This window comes from Pituophis catenifer, unplaced genomic scaffold (genome assembly GCF_029215685.1).
Source record: "Pituophis catenifer annectens isolate HBS135680 unplaced genomic scaffold, rPitCat1.0.hap2 SCAF_3, whole genome shotgun sequence".
In the NCBI taxonomy this organism is placed as follows: Eukaryota; Metazoa; Chordata; class Lepidosauria; order Squamata; family Colubridae; genus Pituophis; species Pituophis catenifer.
In genome coordinates, this window is record NW_027256883.1 from 170,036,155 (window position 1) to 170,061,051 (window position 24,897).

The following is a 24,897-nucleotide window of genomic DNA, read 5'->3' on the forward strand; positions in this document are numbered from 1 at the left end:
TGATCTAGAGGTTTACTAGGTTAGATTTTTTTTTTCATGAAATTAGTAAAATTTAGTAAAAAACATTTAAAAGAATAATATATAAACTAACTCTCAAATCAGGTGTACAAAATGAAATACCCTTGAATTAATTATTTACATGGATTATTTCAGGATGAGTTACTGTACTTCTGATCAAGAATCCTAGGGCAACATTGGTAGTAAAATTAAAAGAGCGGTTTTTGAATCTTTGCTCTTAGCAACACATATTTATTTTTTGAAGTCTACCAACTATACAAAATCAATAAGAAGCTCCATATACTCTGTACCTTTTCAGTAGTGAACTCAAGTCTAGCTTGATTATTTATCTTGATAGAACATACAGTAGCATATATGAATAATCAATACATTCTCATCTGCTAGAATGAATATGGATGAGAAATCCCAACATATTGGGTTTTCTCCAGTGATGTTTTTACACAGATTGATCATTTCTTCTTTTAGCCAGCAAAGGTTATCATTTGGATGATGAAGAAAAAGACTGCTCTCATTTAACCTTATAATTTATTCCCCTCTCTGCAGTCCACTTCCAGGTTTCTAAAAGTTCAGCAGTCCCCTAGGGTCATATTTAAGGGTAGGTAATTGGAACTAATAAAAATCATGCAATTTCACTGATACCCTTTATTGGATCAAAGAGTCCTTCATTACTGAAAATACAGCATTCTATTAAATATAAATTAAGAAAACTTCATTGATTAAAACCAAGATTTTTTGCTAAGCAGGGAATACATTCCATTTTACTAAAAAAAAAATCACATGCAAATATGTTTACCATGTTAGAATGCTGATCTATGGAATTTCATCGATCTAATAATGTTACATCTAAAAGATACATTCAAAGGGGATTTACATTTACAACAGTGCCAAAAGAAAAACAAGTTTTCCCCCCAGAAAGGCTGATTACTCTGATATCTATGGGTAGATTTTTTATTAAAAAATGTTTTACAGGAGAAAAGAAAAAGAAGCTAAGCTTAAAAAAAAAAGCGACCCCATATTAAACACTGAACTGTTTGAATGAGGAACTTGGCCTGTATCATTTGTATTATCTAAAAATCTCCATTTGCTATCAAATGATGAGAAATCCCATTACAAGAGTTATAATAGCATAAATATTACTTTTATTAACTCTGACATAAGCAGAATAACCGAGTTGGAAGTAGGGGTGGTATTCACTTACCTTCGCTACCAGTTCACAAATGTGAGCGTGCACGTATCACCTACACCCATGTGCAGGTACACCCGCATGCACGACCTACATGCATGTGCAGAGCGTTTCGCACATGCGCAGAGGGTAAAAAAAGATGTCTGGGCAGGTGGGCCGAGCCTCTCGCAGCCACCGTTACCGGTTCGTACGATCCTGATAGAACCGGTAGCGGTTCTATCCTGATTGCACCACTGGTTGGAAGGGACCTTGGAGGTCTTATATTCCAATCTCCTGCTCAGGCAGGAAACCCTATACCATTTCAGACAAATGGTTGTCCAAATCATTTCTTGACCTCCAATGATGGAACACCCACAACTTCTGGAGGCAAGTTGTTCCACTGATTAATTGTTCTAACTGTCATGAATTTTCTCCTTGATTCTAGGTTACTTCTCCCTTGATTAGTTTCCATCTATTGCTCCTTCAAATGCTTTGGAGAATAGATTGACTCCCTCTTTATGGCAAACCCTTAGATATTGGAACACTGCTATCAAGCCTGATTACAAGGAGGAAGAAAAAACTCTTGGAGGTTCCAGAGTGGATTAAAATGGGGAGGAATGTGCTTGCATATTGTTTACTTTTAAAAAACGTTATAATTTTTAAAAGTCATGAAATGCAGTCAGGTTGCAAAGTTTCAACCTCCAGAATAATCCTTATTAAAAGAATATTTGCAATCCAAGCCGAGGAACAAAATGCTCAATTATCCCTTCCTCCACCCAATAAAAGATAAAAATAAACTGGATGAAAGTAAATGTCCTTGGAACAGTGAGACACATCCTCACAATTTTATCTTCTGGCTAATAAGCCACATTTCTGCATTAAGTGAGTGGGAACCCCTTTATTTCCCCCATAGAAGACATTTGGCAAGAACAGCTTTGATACATTATCAACATCCCAAATAGTTCCTATATTTTATTTATTAGATTTATGTGCTGCCCATCTCCTCTATATCTCAAAAATATGCTATAGGGATCCATAACATTGCTGTCTAAAAAAGCTCTTTGTGTGTTTGTTTTAACCTCTGTTATATGTTGCTGATCTATTCACATATGCCAACCCCGCCCCCATATTTTTAAGTAGAACAGTAACAGAATTGGAAGGGACCTTGGAGGTCATCTAGTCCAACCCCCTGCTCATGCAGGAGACCCATAGTAGGGATTCAAACTGCCAACCTTTCTGATCGACAAGCTCAGTGTCTTAGCCACTGAGCCACCTAGCCAGGCAAGAACTGTTGAGTATGTTACCAAATCCCCCTGCTACAGGTTTGTAACACAACTCAGATGTTGTGGTTTCTGTATTCTCTGTGTACTTTATATTTATTTCCAGAAATTCATCCCGCATTTACTATGGTAATGCTGGGCCAATAACATGACAGACAGGAGAATATTTATGTAAACTGCAACATTCTAACACAATCAGGAGCAAGATGTCTGCTATCAGTGATTCCTATAGATTCCTAATGTGAACTCTTTCAGGTGTTGCTGGTTTACAACTTCAAGCATTCTTCATTATTGGCTATGCTAGCTGTGTGCTTTAGCAACATCTGGAGTGCTACATGTTGTAATATCTGCTTCCTTTCCCCCTTTGCCTTGACAGAAGTTACAAATTGATACGTACTTCATATGAATTTGTTTGTGTCTGCAAAGTGTACTATATGGAATTTATAAAGCTGTGTCTATTTAACTTTGATGAAGAATCAGTCCTCTTCCCATTTTTTAAAAAAGTGTTTCTATCTTTGTCTCACTTTTTTTGGCGTTTTCTATTTCTAGAATAGGACAACTTTGTCATTTGTGATGGATTGTACATAGCAAGAGCAGATTCAGTGATAAGTACCATAGCACAAAACTATTGTTTTTTGCTAAGTAGGAGCAAAACTTCTAAGAACTTTAAGCAAAAGCAATTTGATTTCCTCCAATCTTTCAAACTATGATGTTTTGTAAGCAGGAGCAACTGTTTGAGATTCTCACAATCGTTCTCTTCTTTTTCCACAGAGAAACTTCATGGTCTCTTCTGTTATTTAATATAGCAAATTAGTCACTTAAAAAAACCAAAAACTTGACTCATGATGGCTACAAGGACAAATCCTGATAGTTTTCTTGACAAGAAATAGAAGGGTCTTTGCCTTCCTCCTGGATGATCTTAGGATTTCCCAGTTAAGCAGGCTTGAATCCAGGAGTGAAATGCTCCTGGATCAGACCAGATCGCCCGATCTGCTAGAGATTTTTCTCTGTGGTTCGGTGATCCGGTAGCGATCGCCGCCTGGGTTTTAACCAGGAAGTAATGTGTTAGGAGTGGTTATTTGTCTAACTATTTGGTCAGGCAATATATAAACAAACAATGTATGTTTGCAGTGAGAAAGGTATTATATTGCTTTAAGACTGTATTGCATCATCCTGTATCCTGATTGGCTAAGCTCTGTAGCCAATGTACTTAAGGGAAGTCAGGATCATGGCTTGTGTGGATACTACACCATTTTACCTGCTTATTTGCTGTAACTTCTACCTGATCTCTCTGTATGATCACTGTTTGATCATTGCTACTTGTTGCTTTTCTACTATTTGTTGAATGTTTTTATATTGAACTTGTTCCTGTTTTGAAACTCAAGAAGAACTGTTTTATTGTGTATGACTACAACTGGTAAGAAGGCTTTGTACTTGGAATATCCCTGGATTGATCTTTTAATTCTCGCCTTATCTGTGTATGACTTGGATTGTTTTTGGACTTTGCTTTATTTTTTTTAAAAAGTAAAAGACTAAAATAACTCAGTGTGTTTGTATGTTAACTGTTAACTGTTAACGAGCTGAGGTGGCGCAGTGGTTAGAGTATAGTACTGCAGCTACTTCAGCTGACTGCTAGTTCAGCAGATCAGGTTTTGTGCATGCACAAGGGTAATCATGCACGTGATGCGCATGCGCATGCAGCGCATGTGCTTCCGAACAGGTAAGGAAGGTAAGTAGACTTCACCTTTGCTTGAATCATTTCAAGCTGAGGCTATTTTTTTTTGTAAGATCAATCAAATTTGGATGGATGCCATCGTCTGCTACAATTATTCAAACCCTGCAACAGCAAACAAATGTTATACTTTCACTCATGTTGAATAGGAATTCTAGAAGTTGTAATGATATTCCAACATATCTATATGGCAGCTATCTGGGGTTAACAGAGGTATGCTCTGAATCCCTTTATTTTTTTTGCTAGATTTGTAGTTCACAATTAAATATTTCTTTGAGCCTAATGAGGGGCTGTCAGCATTTTTACACTTTCCTTTGGGACATACTGCTATATATGGTGTCTTATCATCATTCCTATGGGACTTGTAAAAGAGAGGAAAGCTAGCAGTTTGTCACTTTCTACAAGAAAATATTATCTTCTAACGTTCAGTAAATATATGTAAATCCACAAGGAAAATTTCTGCTGTAACTGCATTATAACCTTACACTTGTTCCAATATTGTGATAGTTAAAATGGCTGAAAACTTCTGTGATACAGATGTGATGGAATCTGTAGCTCGATTTCTACCTTACCAGGGTCTTACCCCAGACCCATTTTGCTTTCTTCTAGGGAAAAGGTCATTTAAAAGTTCAATAATTTAATTATTTTTATTTGTTTTTGTTTTTGCTCCTTTTGTCCCAAGGAGGACTACAAGTAGGGTTCTTTTGTGAGCTGAAACCATTTTTCACAGAATGAAATCTGCCAGTGACTTTTGCTCAATTTACTTTCAGTTTAAAAACGTGTCTCCAAAATTTTATCCAGAAAGAAAACAATACATAATTCAAAAAGCTTGTCTGCATAAAGATCAGTAGTGATTCTGCATATTGATCTGAAACATCCTCTATGCCCTTGTTTGCCTTGGCATAAGCTCTGTCTTAGGGATGTGTCTTCTTATGGTCTTGCTTGTATACTGTTGTCTTTCACAAGCTGTGGCTGTCCTGTAAAATTGGCTCAAGATCAAAGATATATATCTCATGAAGTCATCCTGTCTACCTTGGCCTAGTGCTACAGAAAGATAAGCAACAATTTAACACCAGATGCTTTGAATAGTAAATTCTGATCTATTTACAATGGAAAAGGGATGAGAGAAGAGGTGTCTTCTCAGAAGAGGAAGATTTTAGCACTCACAGAGGGAGGGCAAATTCCCTAGCAATCCAACTGGGGTGAGATACTTTGTTCCTTTCATAGTCTTACTTAATTAGTGCATCTAACATTAAAAGGATTTGGGGTGGGGGTGATGGAGGGGGAGAAGCAAATCTCCAGCTGCCAAAAAGCTGTAAATTACAACAAATGCCAATAAGTCATTAGGAAGCACAAGAAAAATGTGGAGTTGCCATAGCAACTGACATTTACAGCTTTCAGGCAATATTCCGGGGGCTGAGTTCTCTCATTCCTCAGGTGTGTGCAGGAGATAGAAAGAGAAGACAGATCCCAATTATATGCCATGTGTACTCTGGGATGGAAGAAAAGAGCAAGGAGCATTAATGGTGCAAGTTAGAATATATCAGACTGGAAAGAGAACTCATAGCCTTAATGGAGGAACAAAAATAAGCAGATGGCAATTTGTTTTTCCTGGAAAGGCACACATGAAGGGAAAAAAACTTTTCTGTATTCAAATAATTTACAGCAGGAGTGTCCAACCTTGGCAACTTTAAGACTTGTGGACTTTAACTCCCAGAATTACCCAGTCAGTCATGCATATACATACAGGTTTGTAAATATTTAAAGTGTCTACTTTAAGCATAGGATAAGATAATATTTCTCTCAGCTTCAAAGTTGTTTCACTGAAATTTTAGAAGAGAAAATGAAACAAAAGAAAAAGGAAGAGTAAAAGAAAATACTTGTTTTTGGACAAGATGAACTGCATAGTTTATTGCCTTTTCCTCTCATTCTTAAGGAAGATTTTGGTTTTTGTTTAACTTTAATAACTGCTGTAGATAGGTTGGCAAGTGATTAACCAAGACATCAAATTCAATGAATACAAACTTTATAATAGCACAGAAACGACACATGCTTGGCCAACCTAATAGCCTTCAGATAGATTGGATCCCAACTTGACTTTCAACCATATGAGCATACAACAGTGCTGAAAAACTGACAACTGGTACTCGCACTTACAACCATCACAGCATCCCCATCGCACATGACCAACATTTAGGCGCTTGGCAATCGGCAAGTATTTATGGTTGCAGCATCTGCAGGTTCATGTGATTGGACATTATGACTTTTCCCAGCTGGCTTGAGACAAGAAAAGTTAATGGGGGAAGCTGGATTCACTTAACAAACCATGGTTCACTTAATGTGATTGGCTTGACAACTGTGGCTGTAGAATTGGAAGCAGACTCACTTGACAACTGCCTTGCTTAACAACAAATTCTAGTCCCAATCATGGGTGTAAATCTAGGATTAAATTACCAGCCATAGTCGCTAAAACCTCTAGGAATCCCAAACCCTACCCATTGAGAAAACACCAAGCAGCAAAGGCAAATAAAGAATATTGCCTTATACAGTATGTTACATCAAATAATGCACTGATGATGCTTAATTAATCACTCTTCTGATTAGCAATAGCTTTCCAGTATCTTAGGCAAAGGTCTTTCTGCTAAGATTTTCCTTTCCTGCTTTATTTCATCCAGAGTTCTGTGTTGAAAAAGTGCTTTTTTACTGTTAAAGCCAAATGAATCAAGGATGATGCCTTCCCAAGAATTCAAAAGTTTGGTCTATATCAGATTTGGTCTGTATCTGATTTTTATGATATTTGGCTATTTTCTGATCATATTTCTGTTTATGTCACTAAGGATGTTGATATAAAATTAGAAGCAGTCTCAGTATACAACATTCTGGGGAGTCCGTGGAGCTCTCCGAGTTTCCTTGCAAATGTTTCATTACCCAACTATACAACATTCTGCCACAAGGTAACGAAAAAGAACATTCTGAAATTACATCTAATATTAAAGCAAAATAGACTGAGACTAGCCAGCAGAAGTTTCTAATGACACTCTAAAGCAAGTAAATGGTTTGGACAAAACCTACTTTTTCTACCAAAATGAAGAATGTGTTCTTGCTCTCCACATTTTTATTTTCTATATTGGCACAATTATTTCTGTCTGATACTCTATACAAAGTGGAAATTCTCTGCTGCAGAGCAATGTGTAATACAAATCCCTCCCCCCCCAATGCATGATAACATACCTCAAGCTTTTGAAGAGTTCTAGTCAGAATTGGCTTTATTATTACCAATAATCAGAAAAGAGACTGTTTCCACTTTTATATGGCTCTTTAGAAAACTCATTCATACCTTGTATTGAGACCTGTGTGACTGGAGTCTGCTGTAATTAGTGGCTGAACTTTAAATTCAGCATTATAATTTAAATTGTACAGTTTGATATATTTTAACCAGTATTTGCTAGAGTTTGGGACAGCTGGGTGACTTTGGGCCAGTCACTCATTCTCAGCCCAACTCACCTCACAGGACTGTTATTGAGGGGAAAATAGAAGGAGAAAGGAGTATTAGGCATGTTCAGTGTAAATAATCTGTAACAGAAGTCTAGGGCCATTTTTGCTTATTTTATCTTTCGGGAATGGAAGCACTTAATTTCAAAATGCTGAAGATTTATGTACCTATTGCAGGAAATGGAGTCTGGATTGGAAAACTAAAGAATTAGACAGATAAGCTTTATTTTTTGCCTAAATTGGGAAGCAAATAAGGCAAAGATCAATGGAGATATTGGGCTTTTAACTATAGGAAGTGGGAAGAATTTTAGACTTGGACATTAAAATGGCTCACCATGTTGTACAAAGATGCATATAGTGCCATAGACCTGAATTACATTTTCTCATTTAAGCCAGATTGTCACATAACAAGACCCAATACAAGGCCATGCAAGGGCTGACAACAAGAAGCTCCCTCAAGCCCCAAATTTCTCCCTCCCTCTCTCTCTCTGTCACACACACACACACACACACACACACACACACACACACACACTCACTCCTAGCAGCCAGAGTGAATTATGAAGTTCCTTCCTTCAACTGAAAGAGATGGAATTGCCCTTCATGGGTGAGGAGTTCTATTTATTCTCAGCATTCACTTCCACTTTATTTTAAATTAAACTGTCTTGACTCTCACTAGTTGGAATCTGATGATGAAGGAGGAGCCAGGGGAATGAGCACGAGGCCTACCTAGATGCCCCCCTCCCCCGGCCAAGTCAACTTGAAAATTAGCACCTATTTCTATTCAAGCAAGCACAAAAATTGGGAAACAGTACAATAAAGTTTGCAAGTTGAGGGTCAGATTTCTTGATGAAAAATATTTCTATATATTTTTTAAATAAATCACATGTCTCTCTAAATTCTTTAATTAATGAATGAACAAATGGCATTTCCTAGAAGAACTTTTTAAGAATTTAAATAACCCTGAACTGGGTTACAAAGTGAAAAAAGATCAATCTTTGTTATTTCCAACTAATTATAGGGTTTGAATAAATTATTTAACAAACCACATGAAAAATAAATCTTACGTACTAGGCAAATTTTATCAGAAATTCAGTGTGTGTATTCAATCTCATTCAGAATTATATTTTATTCATTCTTTAAGGATAATGTATGTGGGAATGTGAGTACTGAGATCAAATTCTCAGTGACAGTAACTAGTATGCCTGGGGTGTTCCTAAGAAATATCAGTTTTTATAAACCCTTTCTTATCCCGACTTGCCCCTCATTATGAGCAATTCCTTTTGGATATAATTGCCCAAGTACTTGCTTACATTTCTTAGTTTCAGCTTTAGACTAAACTCATTACTGTTTGTTCACTTGATTCTGATCCTTCAAATCCATGCTTGCTCTTTTGAACTCTGGGCCTTGCTATTTTCAGCTCCTGCTTCTGGCCTACTTGAATTGACAGCTTGTTCTCCCTCAACCTAATCATTTCTTCATTATCATAATCACCTTTGCCCAGAACTGAAGAATAGATATTATACTATTTCAAGATACTAGTATTATGATAAAACTGGAAACCTTCCTTCATTATAACAGAAATATGAATATGCATGACGATAAGAAGACATTGTAGGGGACACAGGAATCTAAAATACCTTGTATCTCTGAGATTCAAGAATCCAAGTATAAATCCCAGTATTTTCCAGTATTTTTAAAGAGGTATATGAATAGATGTATAAAATAAGTACACATATGTTCACAATTATTGCTGCATATGAAAAAGTATGGGAAAGCATTGACAGATTGAAAAGAAGTGTCATATTTGGGCCCAGTTTTTTTTTAAAGAGACAGCTAGTACCTGGACCAGGAAAACATCAGGGGAGATATGATCCCTGGGTCCTAAAAAATGACACTGATCAAGGGAACCTGGACCATAAGTCATTTAGGATTTAATAGGTGATAATCAACACCTTTAATCATATCTGGAAACAGACTGACAGCCATTGCAGTTCACAAAGCTGTACAGTCACTCATAACCCTTGACTGCTCTGTCTACTACATAGATAGAGATAGAGATAGGTGATATAAATTCTCTCTCTCTCTCTCTCTCTCTCTCTCCCCCCTCCCTCCCAACTCTCTCTCACACACACTTTATTAACAATTTAGAAGAGAACAAAAAAAAAAAAAAAGCCCTAGCAGGAACTAATACAGAATAATAAAGAAAACAAAGAAAAAAAGGGAAAGAAGGAAAAAAAAAATCTCTGCAACTTCCATCATCTTTCTCAACCATTCCTCCGCTATAGGTAATATCAAACCTTTCCACTTCTGAGCATTTAAAAGTCTTGGTGTAGTTGCCATATATTAAAAACAACATTTCATGATTTGTATCTAGTTGCTTGTCCATTAGTGCCAAAAGAAAAGCCTTTGGTTTTATTAACTTTAATCTTTATAATGTTTTGAATTAATGAATGTATTTTTCCATTTTTAAAAGCTTTTTAATACATCTACCAAACATGATAGAATGTCTGTTCATGTTGCTGTCATCCATGGATTTTTCAATCCTTTTGACAACCATTCAAGCAAATGATTATCACCATGCTTTTTATTAATGACTTCCACAGCTGAATTCTGAACAGCATATGAGAATTCTCTAAAGTATCTTCACTAGTTTTAAAAAATTATTATTTATTTCATTGAACTAAGGAGGTAATGTGGCTCTCACCCTACAATGTCCCTACAGGTAGTCCTCGAGTTATGAATGTAATTGAAGCCTGCCCATTCCATTCATAACCCAAGGATTCATGGGAGTGAATCTCGTACCATGAAGGGATCACTCCCTCCTTTCACCCACACATTTGCTAATTGAATGTGCGGTTCATTAAGTGCACATGAGGTATTTCAGGGTGGGGAAGGCCATGAGGGGGACCTAATGATGGAACAGGCCACCTACTTAAAACTACCCAAGGCCGCCCCGACCCACTGAAATACCTTTTGCTCCCCACAATTGCTTCCCCCACACCCAACCTGCTGCACCGGATCACTTACCGTGTGAAGATCTAGCAAGCTGTCTTTCTCTCCAGTCTCTCAGCCATGTGTGCCCCTCTGCAGTTCTGTTTTGGTATGCGCACGCATCCCCCAGCACTTTGCCGGCCAAAATGGAGCTCTGTTTAGGCCTCGCCTGGCACTTTGCCGGCCAAAACAGAGCTCTGTTTAGGCCTGCGCAGGCTTCGCCTGGCTCTTTACAGGCCTAAATGGAGCATCAGAAGTGTGGGTCTACCCCTCCAAACCTCCATTTTGGCTGGCAAAGTGCCAGGAGAGGCCTGCGCAGGCATAAATGGAGCACCGTTTTGGCCAGCAACGTGCAAGATAAATGTTGCAGAGCCTCTGCAATTGTTTGTAAGGGCAAACAACTGCCATGGTGCTGTAAGATTCGTAGTTTCAGGACTTGTTCATAAACACCAGGGGGCACTGATCACTAAGGGAATGCTCGTAACCCGGGGATTACCTGTATTTCTTCTACAAGAGTTATACCACATTTTCTTCTTTAAAAAAATCTTTTTTTCTACCAAATTTTAGAACAATTGTTAAAAATGCAAAAGAAATCTTTGATTGTGATACACATGGATATACACATTTGGGTGTGCATATATAGTTACCCAGTACTTTCTATTGTTTTCAGCCCCATTTATGAACTATTCCTATTGCCTCTGTTCTGAACACTGATGGATAACACTTCCATCGTTCATTTTTGAGAAACACTTCAAAAAAGCTGTTTATTACTCTAAATCCTTTTGTTTTCTATTTAGGCATTAAATTAGAGTATCTTCTTTCTTAGGGAAGAGGGAAAATTATTTAGAAGAATTACTTTATTTTTCTATTTTTTCTATAAGATATTTCCCCCATGTGCATGACCTGTTCAAAACAACAATGTGCTAGATATGATTGAAATCAGAAATCTCTGACTATGGGCTGTTCATCTCAACCACTATTGCATAGTATGTCATACTCTGCATTCTATTTTCTATTCTATTCTATTCTATTCTATTCTATTCTATTCTATTCTATTCTATTCTATTCTATTCTATTCTATTCTATTCATACAGTAAGAAAACTGAGGCCTATTGTGATGCAGCATGCAAGTGAATAAGACTTTCAAATATTAGCAACACTTGGAGCATAGTAAATATATTTACTGTATATATACAAGTATATTTAATTGTATCTACGCCTGAAAAACTGTACATAAACTTATGCCAAGGCACTGATATGTATTAGTTTTAGTTTGTGGGACAAAAACATCAGACAATAAAGTCAAATATTCTTTAGGAATATTTGAATGTGAACATCATGATAGATACTGAAGGCTGTCTTAATTCTTTCACAAAAATATTTTATGCTTAATTTTTCTATCTTTGTTTCAATATTGGCAAATCTTTCTTCATACATTTTCTCCTGTGGCCTAACATCTACAAGGAAAAAAAGAAAGAAATGCTGGCTTCAGTTAGCACTGAAATCAATAGAGCCTTTATACTGATTTACTAGATGAGGATCTGGATCACTGTGCTGCCAAATGGTTTGTTTCTCTCACTCCCTTTCTCTTATTTAACAGGAGGTGACATTGCCCTTTCATCCATCTCCTGTGAGAAATTACAGGCATTACCCTCTGTGTATGCTTTTTGCAGTCATGCAAATCAATTTAAGTTTCTTCTCACCAACGGGTAGGTTACCTACAGCTGGTTGCAGCTCTAGCCTGCCATTTATTCCTATTTGTTCTCCAGAACAAATTCTCATTTGTTCTCCAGAAATCCATTTAAATTTAAATAATTAGCTCTTTTGTAAGTATTTCCTAGAAACATTGGGAATCACTTGCATTTAGGACTCAACTTAAGACTATGACACTCAAAGTCTCATACCAAAGTGCCATAGGTTATCTGCTTCCTAATTTGAAGTTCTGTCTCCAAGTTCTGGCTGTAGAGAATTTCTACTGTGTTTTGTGTTTTGTTGTAGGTACTTATGTCCTAAGCCATGATGGCGAATCTATGGCACACATGCCATAGCTGGCACACATAGGCCTCTCTGCTGGTACGCGAGCCCTTGCCCCAGCTGAGTTGTATATACATCCAACAGGAACAGGAAGTGCCTCACAGGAGCAGATTGAGGTAAATCCTAGAGAGGCAGGAAATGCACCACTGAACAATGGAGATGAATGCTAGAGAGGAATAAAGCTGCACACAAGGCAGACATAACACCTGTAACAGTGTAGGCATGCAGGGGTGGGGGAGGCAGGGGTGGAGCACGGGATGGTGCAGTGTGTCCCCCGTGCCCCCTTTTTTGGTCCCAGGAGGTTTCAGGGAGGCTTGCTAGGTCCAAAATGTGGCATGGGGGGGATCACACATGCATGCGCAGGGGGCAGGGGAGCACATGTGGGGGGGTGGCATACACATGCACAGGGGGGTGTCGTGTATTGTATTATGGGTGTGGGCACGTACGTGCTGTCAAGCATGCGGGCTTGCTTTCGGCACGCAAGGGCAAAAAGGTTAGCCATCACTGTCCGACAGTATATTCCTATGTCCTCCTATAGTATATTTCTTCACCGTTCTTGTATCAATGATCATAAATTAATGATTATCAAATAGCAGTGGGCTAACAAGATAGATTGTGGTTGCAATTCAGTTTCCCAATTCCATATTAGGCCCCAGGAAGTATTTGGTGATTCAACATTCCTGGGAGAGTTGGGAGTTTACTTTTTAGCCCTTTTTATTTGGAAGGGTTTATGTCTTGCAACAGGAAGAAGTTGCCTCTGAGCAAGTTGAGGGATTTCAGACTAATTGGGTTGTTTGGTAAAATTTTAAAGCAGTTTGACTCTCAATGGTCTTCTATTCACATTCTTTGGCTCTCTCTCCCATTCCCTCCTTCCACAAGCACACATTCTGAAATTTTCAGCTACCCATGAATATCTTGAACATGGATAGAATGAAGACTCAACTTTCCTGAAGGAAAGTGAGCAGCTTTAATACTGAGGCCAAGTTCTTCAACAGTGGAAGTATTTAAATGAAGCCCAAGTAGTGAACCACAGTATTGGGTTACTATACTTCTATGCTCACAGAATTTGTCCATAACTGATTATCAGCCAACTACTCATGCAGTTTCACGGTATATTTAGAAGGCATCAAGAATGCTATTCATTTTATTAGACATTCCCAAGTGTTTCTTTTTGGAAGCCACTCTTCACAAATTTCCCAATTCTGATTTCAAGGTAAATGAAAACATTATTTTATTTATTGCTCATATCATGATTAGAAGAAGAAGTACTTCTGAAGATGTTACTGATGTTAAGGAGATCCTATTTGCATTTCTTGTCTTGAGTGAGTCATTGACTACTACACTGGTGATTGTCTCCATGTTTTCCTTAAAGTGTTTAAGAATACTTCTTGTGATAAAGATTGGAGTTTTCTCTTTCTTTCTTTCTTTCTTTCTTTCTTTCTTTCTTTCTTTCTTTCTTTCTTTCTTTCTTTCTTTCTTTCTTTCTTTCTTTCTTTTTCTCCCTTCCTTCCTTCCCTTTATACATTTTACTCTTCATTTTACTTTCTACTTTCTTTCTTTCAGTTATTTATTAGTTTGTTAGTTTTTATTTATAATTTTGATTAGAAACTACCACAGAATTCATTTCTTCCTGCAGGTTATATATGCTGTTTAGTGCAAAAAAAGCTCTGAATAGCTTAACAGTAATGCAACAAAAATAAAATAGAGAGAATTAGAAGAAAATCCAAATTCCTCCCCCAATCCATTTCCTAACTAACTAACCCTAACCCTAACCCTAACCCTAACCCATAGAAAACAGTATTTACAAAAATTTCAGAGAGCATATCATACCATATCATCAATTCCCCAATCTGTAGAAATTGCAATGAATCAAAGTAACCTCTTATATTGTGTTTAGTTCTACATCAGTACAATTCTGCACAACTGGCTCAAATAATTCCCTCTCAGTTTGTTGCTACTCTAAATCATTGTTTCGTAAAGCCTGAAGTCACAAGGCCCACCCTCAACTTAAGATGATTGCAGCACTGATATATGTCATTTATATAAATAAAATTCTCATTGTAACACTTGCAAAGAAAAACTTCAAAATACTATTTCAATCTGTGCCTGAGGCTAACAAGCCCAAACCGCATTAGAAATAGAATGATTTTATTAAACTTTAACTTCTACAGTTTGTAGTTCTAAGGAAAAACTGAAAAATGGTGGTTGATTGAAGGGCACACCCAGATTTTAATTTCACATCTTTACCTCATAACCATTTTAATACTCTTATTTCATGTGTGTGTGTGTGTGTGTTGTAGTTCCTTATCAACTATTGGAGAAAGAATTATTTATTTGCTTGATTTTTCTTCTGAAGACTAATATCCTAGTTTAATAATATCACTTTGTATAAAATACAGATTTAAACAGTTTCACTTTATAATTAATATTTAAAATTAATATTTTCTCTATAGTATATTTTTTCCTTGTAGAGAGTCAGTTTGGTGTAGTGATTAAAGTATTAGGCTAGAAACTGGTAGACCATGAGTTCTAATCCTGCTTTATGCTCTAAGCCAACTGGGTGACTTTGGGCCAGTCACATTCTGACTTAGGAAGAGGGCAATGGCAAACCACTTCTGAAAAACCTTGCCAAAAAACTGCAAGGACTTGCCCAGGCAGTCTCCAAGAATCAGGCATGATTGAGCAGAAGAAGAAAAAAATCCCTATAGTTGTTCTATGTTTAAAAATAAAATGAAAATTTATTTTTGCAAATTTTCTAGCTAATACCAATGCTATATTGTTGTAGGGTAAATTTTGAGGTGGAGCAATGATATGCAGTTATATACATGTATTTTCATTTAATTCCCCTCCCTCCCCCAGATATGAAAAAGTGTTCTGAGAGATTTTCTTCATTTTTTAAAAATTACATAAAGCATAATTGTATTTACAATTCGGTAGTCCTCAACTTATGATCACAACTGGGATGAGAACTTCCATCACTAAATGATGTGGTCATTAAGCGAGACATCACATGATCACCCTCAATTTTACTATCTTTTTAATCATCATTAAGCGAATCATCAAGTTGTTAAGCAAATTACACAGCCATTAAGTGAATCTGGTTTTTCCCCCAGTTGTTGCTTGACAGAAACTGACTGGGAAGGTCACAAATGGTGAACACATGACCCTGGGATGCTGCAGCCATCATAAATGCATGTCAGTTGCCAGGATCCTGAATTGCAATCATGTAACCCAGGGGTGGGTTCTAATTTTTTTTACTACTGATTCTGTGGGCGTGGCTTATTTTGTGGGTGTGGCTTGATGGTCATGTGCCAATTCTTTAGTATTTAGCAGAGGTACTGGTCTACCAGGCTTTTGACTGCTTGCAGAACTTTACCGGTCTACTCATTTGTTTTTGGAGGCACCGGTCTACTCAAGTGTTTTTGCAGGCACTGGTCTACTCATTTATTTTTGCAGGCACTGGTCTACCCATTTATTTTTGCAGGCATTGGTCTACTCATTTGTTTTTGCAGGCACCGGTCTACTCATTTATTTTTGCAGGCACTGGTCTACCCATTTATTTTTGCAGACACCGGTCTATTCATTTGTTTTCTTTTAACACTGATCAGCTGTAGGGCGGCCCTTTGAAGCCTCGTGGCAAGACTTTAAACAGTTTTTTTTTCCCTCTAGCCGATCAGCTGGGACTCAGGAGGCAGCAATAGATTGGGGGTGGGGCCAAATAAAAGTTAAGAATAATGCAGGGGGGGGCAGGGGGGTGGGGGGTTAGAACCAGTTCGGTGACATCATATCGTCACTGCTACTGGCTCAGTGGAACCAGGCTGATGTAACCACACGATGCTACTAATCCTAATTATGGGGACTAGTGATAAGTCACTTTTTTTAGCACCAATATAAGTTTGAATGGTTGCTAAATGAATGCCTGTAACTTAAGGACTAGCTTGTCATGCAGTACTTCCCAGAGGCTGATAGTATTATTGCCGGTTTTCAACAATAGTGATTGGAAGGAGTTCTGACACTGCAAAACACAAAGAGTGGTTTTTCACTTTTGATGTATTAAATATGAAGATGCTTTATAATGCCACTTATAGGATGCTGGCAGTTCTTTCTCAGGGATGTCCTTCCATTTCCCCCACACATGTCTCTTTACAATACTGGCTCAAATTAAAATTGTCCAATGTTCCCCCATCTAGTCATTCAATCCCTATCTTTAAACAAGAAAGCACATTATTAAGTTTCTCGTGAAAGCTTCAGTGAGGAGAGGGGGCTTGAGAATCTTAAAAAAATAAAATAACTGTGGCTACTGTTGCGTGGCTGATGGGCATGGATGAGCAAACAAGGAAAGGGAATGGAGAATGATATGAAGGGAATGCTCAGTGCTGTTCATTCACCTAGATATGGCCACCAGAAAGGAACAATTCAGCCCAACCAGGCTGGGATAGGGAAAAAAAGCTCTTAAATTGCTTTTTTCCAAGTTGCTGTTTGATGGATCCCCAGCATATTGCTTTCTTCTCTGTATAATAGAGAGGAGCAACCAGAGAGAGGAAGACAGAACAAGGTATCTGCCAAAAGCAAGACCTAATTATCATGTATCTTCCAACAGCTAAAGACACGATTTCCTCAGAGACTTACTCCCTACTCTCATCCATTCCCATTTCCAAGTATTGCAGAGAGTCCCAAGGCTAGTCTTGGGGGATTCTGAGAGTCTGAATTGAGCCTGCAAGTTATGATACAGAGATATGTATGGGAGAGAAAGTCATATCATTACTAAGAAACATATCCGCAAATGAATCTAAAGTATATGGAGGAATGGAGTTCTACAGAAATGGCAGGAACATACTATTATTCAAAGTGACTTCTTCTTTATTGAGATGTTTTCTAAATGTACCACTCTACACTATTTCCATTTTCTTTATAATTTTTTTTTTAAAAAGCCAAATTGATTTCCAAGGACCTCCCCGCAAACACAATTCTCTGCCTTCCTGCTGTTTTGAATCAGAAGCGAAATAATGGGCACCATTTTTCAAATAGCAGAGGAGGTGTTTTTGCTGGTGCTTCTGCATAATCAAGAGAGGGAGAATTTGAGTATGCTAAGATATCACCTTTAAACATAAGCAGGTCTTATTAATTTAACTTCCTTTTAAAGAAACACTTTCAGAGAAGAAAATTTAACACTTTTAAAACAGAAAAAGACAAATTGAATCAAATTAGCAATGGGGAAGGGATGCATGCATGTGTGCATGTGTTAAATAAGTCAGGAGTGAGGAAAAAAATTAGAATGCCATAAAGATTTCTGGCAAACATTTCTGAAATCTGTTTGTCTTGTTTAAATAGTTTAATGAATGACGCAAAATTCACCACATTGGAATATGAAACTGAGTGATCTAGATACAGTTTGTAGTAAAGGTATTTAGACCAGTTTAGGTTTAGGATAGCATCAGAGGGGGAATCTGTTGATCCTGGTAAAACTGAAATGGAACTAAATCCAGATTCAGCTTGCTATTCCTTGGGAGAGCTGAAGTCATAGGACCTACATTTCTTCTAAGCAAGCTGATGAGTAATAATGCATTATTTAGCTTGACTTTCCCACTACCTTTCTCAACCCTAGTGTCCTTGACACATGTTAGCTACAAATCCCAGAATTCCCAGTCAATATATCTATTTCAGTCCATTACCCATGGAGGACACCAGGCCTGGGGAAAGCTGGTTCTTTGTTTCCCCAATGTTTTCAGTCCTGTGTGGTTTATATTCTTATATCTACAAACACAGTTAATACATTTTAAATTAACAAGGCAAGCACGAATGCATACTCATGCCTTTTGAAAGAATTAAAGCTTAAATAATCCTTTGTTTTCCGAGCTCTGTTTAAGCAAAAAGGATTTTCTTTAGGAGTACAGTAGTGAAAAAAGAGTTAAATCTTTCATCCATGATTGCTCTGATCCCATTAATTATGAATCCCTCTCATTTGCATTTTTGAAAAACAGATAATGTAAAGTGATTGGACAATTCATAGTTTGGTCTTGAATGAAGTTGCTGAAGCAAAATCAATTTTAAGTTGAAAAAATGTGTATTGGGCTAGCTGCCTTTACTACCAGTGCAAACCTATGCATTCTTATTCAGAAACAAGTCACAATAAGTTTAGTAGAGCTAACTGTCAAATAAATGTCCATAGAACAGTAATCAATGCCTAAACAATAAGTAGCTCTCTTGTTGTTCTCATTTAACACTAGCACCATATTGATACCTATATACAACAAAACGTCTATATATGACTTTTGAGTTCCATGCTGCTTCTCTATCTTGCTGTCTTAACCACCAATTGAAGTAATACATTAGACTATTTCCCATTTTAAAGTGTGGCTGAAGATGCCATAAATGAATGCTTATGCAAATTTAAGCAAGGGCTTACTTGAGCAATACTGCTATACAAGCTTTTATTATAATACTATTGATTATGTTGATGTGTATTTATTTAGATATATATCACAATTATTCTCATTGCTTCAGATTCATTTCAGACTGCAACATTTTATGTAGAGAATTTCAGTGGAAACTGAAACTTCATTATGGGGGTACCACCACAATCTTTATAACATATGCCAAATTTATGGGGCTATTATTAAATGACTGTTCGATTTAATTATTAATTCAATGTACAAGGGTTGAATGAAAAGTCTCCACCTTCATAACTTTAAATAGTGATATTTTAATAAATGAAATAGGAAAGTAATTCTTAAAATGAATTATTTTGTTACCTGTACTTATGTCCATAAAATCATCACCACTTGCTACAAACTACTGCTAATGATGGATAAGCTTCTTAAATCCTTCATGAAAGAATGCTGCACTTTGTCTGTTCAGTTAAGTCCTAACAGTCCTCTCCACCCTTTCATTTGAATTAAACAAACACAAATATACCCACAAAGATATTCCTTCAATTTGGGGACATAGAGAAATCACATGGCACCAAATCTGGAATATATGATAGATGGGGTAAGATGGTGAAATCCATCTTCACAACTCCTCTTGGATGGCTAATGAGCTGGATGGCTAATTGGCTAATGAGACCTAGCATTGTCATATTGCAGCAAAATCTCCTTCTTGTGTTTCCAAACTCTACTTAAGTATTATTTTGAACCTTTGAGTACTGCAGTGTAGTGCTGTATGTAGACAGTGATAGTGGGTTCAAGGAAATCCATGTGAATAACATCATCTACATCTTCCCCCTAAAAAAGCTTTAACCATGATTTTTCTGCCAAATCCTGGGTTTTGAATTTTTACAGGTGAACTTTTGTGAAAATATTTCATGGATTGATACTTCATTTCCAGATCATAATGATGAGCCTATGTAAAAGGCTCATCTTCATTCCTGTAATGTAACAATTGCTAGCAACTCTCAATTCTTGCATTTTTCATTTTTGCCATCAATATGCAAGGAACTCATCTTGCACAAATTTTTAATATTGAAAAACACCAATAATGTTGCTTAAGCTGTGGAATACCAAGTTTCACAACAATTTATTTTTGACTGATCTGTGGATGGTTCTTAATGAGTTCGTGAACCTTTCTTATGCAAAAGTCGTTCACACAAATCAGCCTTTTGCACTTCAACATCTTTACATAGGTTTTTTTTTTTTTTTTGGGTCCAGCGACACAGAGTATTCCCGTCAACACAGTCATCACCATAAACAAAGTACATTCAATGGTGAATTTCAATTGGAAGGACTGCTTTGGCAGTAAAAAAAATAATCAGAGTGCATTGCTTAAAGCATACTCATGATTCTTCACTTACAGGCTTCCATTTCATAATCTATTTCTCATAGCAATACTGTATGAAACAACATATACTAATGAATATGTTGGAGCTTCTAATGTATCAGTACTGCCATCTGTTGATGACTTATAACACTGGAGGCATGACTTTTCATTCAGTCCTTTTACACAAAGGGATATTTTGTTAATAAAACAATCACCTGCAACTTTAGATAATCCACCCTGGAGTTCTTAGAAATATTGAAAGCATTTATGGCTTCTATTACCTTTTATGTTCTACCCTGCTAGCTCAATAGTAGCTCTGTAGTGCATTTTTCCCAGGTGTCTTCATTTTTGCTTGCTAGTTTTTTATCACTACAAGCTGATATACCAACTGCAACCTATTTTGGCAGATACAGCTTTGCTGTTGTTATTTATGGCTCTGGTAACCTCTCACATGAATTATTGCAACACATTATGCATGGGGGTACCTTCAAAGATAGTTCAGAAACTTCAGCTGATTCAAAATAGAGTAGTCAAGCTGTTCAGTGAGATTGGCCAGTATTGTCCTATCATACTGCTCTGCAATACTTTATCTGTACTATGCTAGCAGTACTTTATCATCTACTTTGGCTTCCAGCCTATTATTTATGTATTTTCTAAGTTCCAGATAGAAAGTCCTCCAGAGTAACTTAAAAAGCAATATAAAACAATCATAAATAAAATGCAATCGGTATTAATAAATCTATACCTCTACCTTTTATCAAAATGAAAAAAGTATTTTGCTCTCACACAATGAACACCATCTTTTTTGGACGTGCATGTAAGATCATAATGAATATACAAAATGGACAGGATCCAATCTGGCTCCATCAGTGGGGCCAGCCATTTTGTCTTCCAAGCTTTCAGACTTGTACTGGAACCCATCTTTAGGGAACTTCCCTCTAGCAGTGTGTGTTAACAGGGCTTGCATCCCACTGACACTATGCTGCTTTTATCAGACTGACTACACTGACCACCCTACTTCCACAGACATCTTTACAGAACTGGATGGGGGGGGGGCAAAATCAGGGCAACTGTGCAATTATCTCTTGCTGATCTCATATTTAGGACCAGAAAGAAATATCCTTTATAAAACCATGACAAGGCATACACTCATTTCAGCCCAAGAATTGGCATTAGGCTTGTTGCCACCTTCATCATCTGCTATTGCCAGGATTGTAGCTTCTAGACTTCAGTTCTTGAATTCAGCTTTAGTTTTAGCATTGATTTGCCAACTGGTTTGCTTTCAGTTTGCATCCCTCTTCATACTCCTCTCTGCCCTGAAAGCAATTTATCAGCTGAGTGAAAATAGTATGAAAGATAAGGATCTTGGCCAGAAACCAGTTGGAATATTTCATTTGTTTGTTAGAACAGGACATGGGAAGGCCTGAGGCCCATTAGACTGTGGATCAGGAGTGCCCCCTTTCATTTAAAAAATCATTTGTCAGCAATTAAGGTTGTTAAAACGTAGTCACTGTTGAATTTTACAAAAGCATAAAGAGTTCTCTGGAGTTAGAAACTATTTCTTTTCTTGCTTTTGAATGTTTTGTACTGATTTAACTCAGGTTTGCAGAAAATGAAGGAGGAGGAATAAAACCAATGTGGTATAGTCACACATTCTTAATAAAATATAATTTAGGATTTGCCTAGCAATGTTCTTTATCATACATGATTTTATTATACAACAGAAAAAGTTGATTAATTCTAATACGATTCACTAGAGTATGCTTGGGCCTCATTCAGTGAAGAGGAATTATCTTGGGCTGCACATAGAATATGTAATATAGTTAACATATATAAATAACTATTTTTTTTTTATCCTGTGAGGACACATTACTAGTTGTCCAAGGCAGCTATGAGTTGGATGCACCTGCATTAGAATTTCTATGAAGTCAGATGATGTTCCAAATATTTTAATTTCAGAAAGTGTTGGAGAGAAATGTTGACAGAAATACTAAGCAGGAGCCATTAATAATTTAATAATTTGTGACAAATACATTATATGGGTATCTGCCACACTTCTTGTGGCATTTATCTGTGTTTAGAAATCAGCGCATCACTAACACGAAATAAAGATCACAAGTTTAGGTTAAGCATGATAGTAAATTGATTGATAGTAAATAGATTTAAGAAAAGATAATTTCTTCAAATATTTAGATTTTTCTGTCTAAAATGAGATTTTTATGCATCACTTTTTCATTTTGCAAGGAATTCCTTGACTTACAACCATGATTTAATGATCATTTGAAATGACAGTGGTGCTGGTTCTTACTCTTATAGCCATTGCAGCCGTTGCACATAGGCATGTGATCCAAATTCAGATATTTGGCAGCCAGCATGTATTTATAATGGTTGCAGCATTCCCTGTGAATACAATTTGCAACTTTCCCAGCCAGCTTTGGCCAACAGGGAAAACTAGATTCACAATGACTATACGATTCTGAAGTGATTTGCCATGGCAAAAAAATGGTCATGAAATCAACTGCCTCTCTCTTAACAACCTCCTTGCTTAGCAATGAAAATTCTAGTCTCGATTGTGGTAATAAGTCAAGCCCTACCTGTATATACATTAGAAACATGATCAACAACATTTGAGTTAAATTATTGGAAATGGGAGGAGGAGGAGGAGAAATACATGGTTATCAGAATGACTCTACATCTAAAGGTCTTGTTTTTAGCTCTCAAAACCTTTCCTCTCGTTTTAGTGGATCCTATTGCTAATGAAATAAGTCTGTGGCCATTCTACTTTCTTTCGTGAATGTACTGAATTGGAAAGGGTCACCTCATTCAAATCATTATCAAATTGATACAAACCACCAAAAAGCTGTACCATCATGTTTCATGTAAACATTTTCCCGAAGATATACTGTTATATTAGGTATAAAACAATCAGATTCGTGTCAGGTTTTTGTCACTAATTACTGGAATAGACTGGCAACCACAGTTTTATATTCCATCCTTATGATAATGACCTTCAATCATTTCAAGTTAAGATTTATGTATGCTTCTTGTTGTTACTGAAGTACCAAAAACCCCAGTAACCTCAGTACAGTATATAATGAATCAGTAGGGAGTCTGGCAATGTCATTCACAGCAAATTGCAGTGATGCCAAACTGACCTCGCTTGTATCTGACAGAAGTACAAATATCATGACATTTTCATGAATATGTCACCAGAATGTTGTCACCAATCATCCACCACCACAGTGCCCATAGAGTCAGGACAAGGCACCCTGACTCTGAAAGCTGTATCTGTTGTTATGGTTCATCTTAAGAATCTCTACCGATGACATGCTTTTCATATTCCTTGGCTCTGGTACAGCATCAGAAATGCATCTGTTTTCTCCCCAATCATTTTGCTTGATCAAAGTGAACCCACATAAGCCTAATCTTATGCCCAGATCCAGTTTATATATCCATTAGCAAGCTTTTATTCTTGATATTGATAGCTGAAACACTCTTTTATTTATATATTTATTATTCACTCAGTTGGTTTTTAATCTACTTTCCTCTATACAGAGTGGTTCATTGAAGCACTGAAATATATCTCAAAGCAGAGCATTCACTAATTAACTTTCTTCATGTAATAAGCTTCTATTTCTATCTCAAAGCACAAAAAAACTCATAGATCAGTCCAGTGGCCTAACTGGCTCAATATCTTGTTTCCTGCAGCAGCTACCCAGGTGAAAAGCCAATAAGTTAGACATCAATACAATAGCACCCTCCTGTTCAAATTCTCCAGAAACAGCTGTTCAAAGAGACATAGTGGCTCTGATACTGGAGGTGATAGATAGCTATCATGATTAGTATCCATTGATCACCTTATCCTCCCCTTTGTCTGCTCTAGATCACTGAATGTGAGAACAAGACATTTAGTGCAGGACCTTGAATACACTTCAATCCCTTTGATTATCATTGATATTCTAATTTTATGTTTAAGGACAAACCTCAACCTATATGAATATTTGCTTCATATACCTACCTCGTAGTATCCAGTTGTATTACTAGCTGGATTTAAAGGATGCAATACATTATTTTTTTTAAAAAAAAATCCCCAATATCTGCCATGCATGAACAGAAGTGGCTTTTGCTGCAAATGAGAAGGCCTTACTTGTCCATTGTCATTCCCTTCTGATAATGCAAGGGAATAGAAAAGAACCCCATTAACTCCAATGCCTGAAATGCACCGCAGTGCAATTGAGCAATTTTCTTGGCCATTTATTGTCTTACTAAAAACCACTCATTGGAACAACCTTTCACACAACCTGCAATAAATATATTTATCACAAAATACTCTACCCCATCAACAACCTCCAGACCTGCACATATATTTCATTGCCTATAAACTGATTGATGCCCTGGAACTATATCAGGCTTTTAAACAGTTCCCCCTC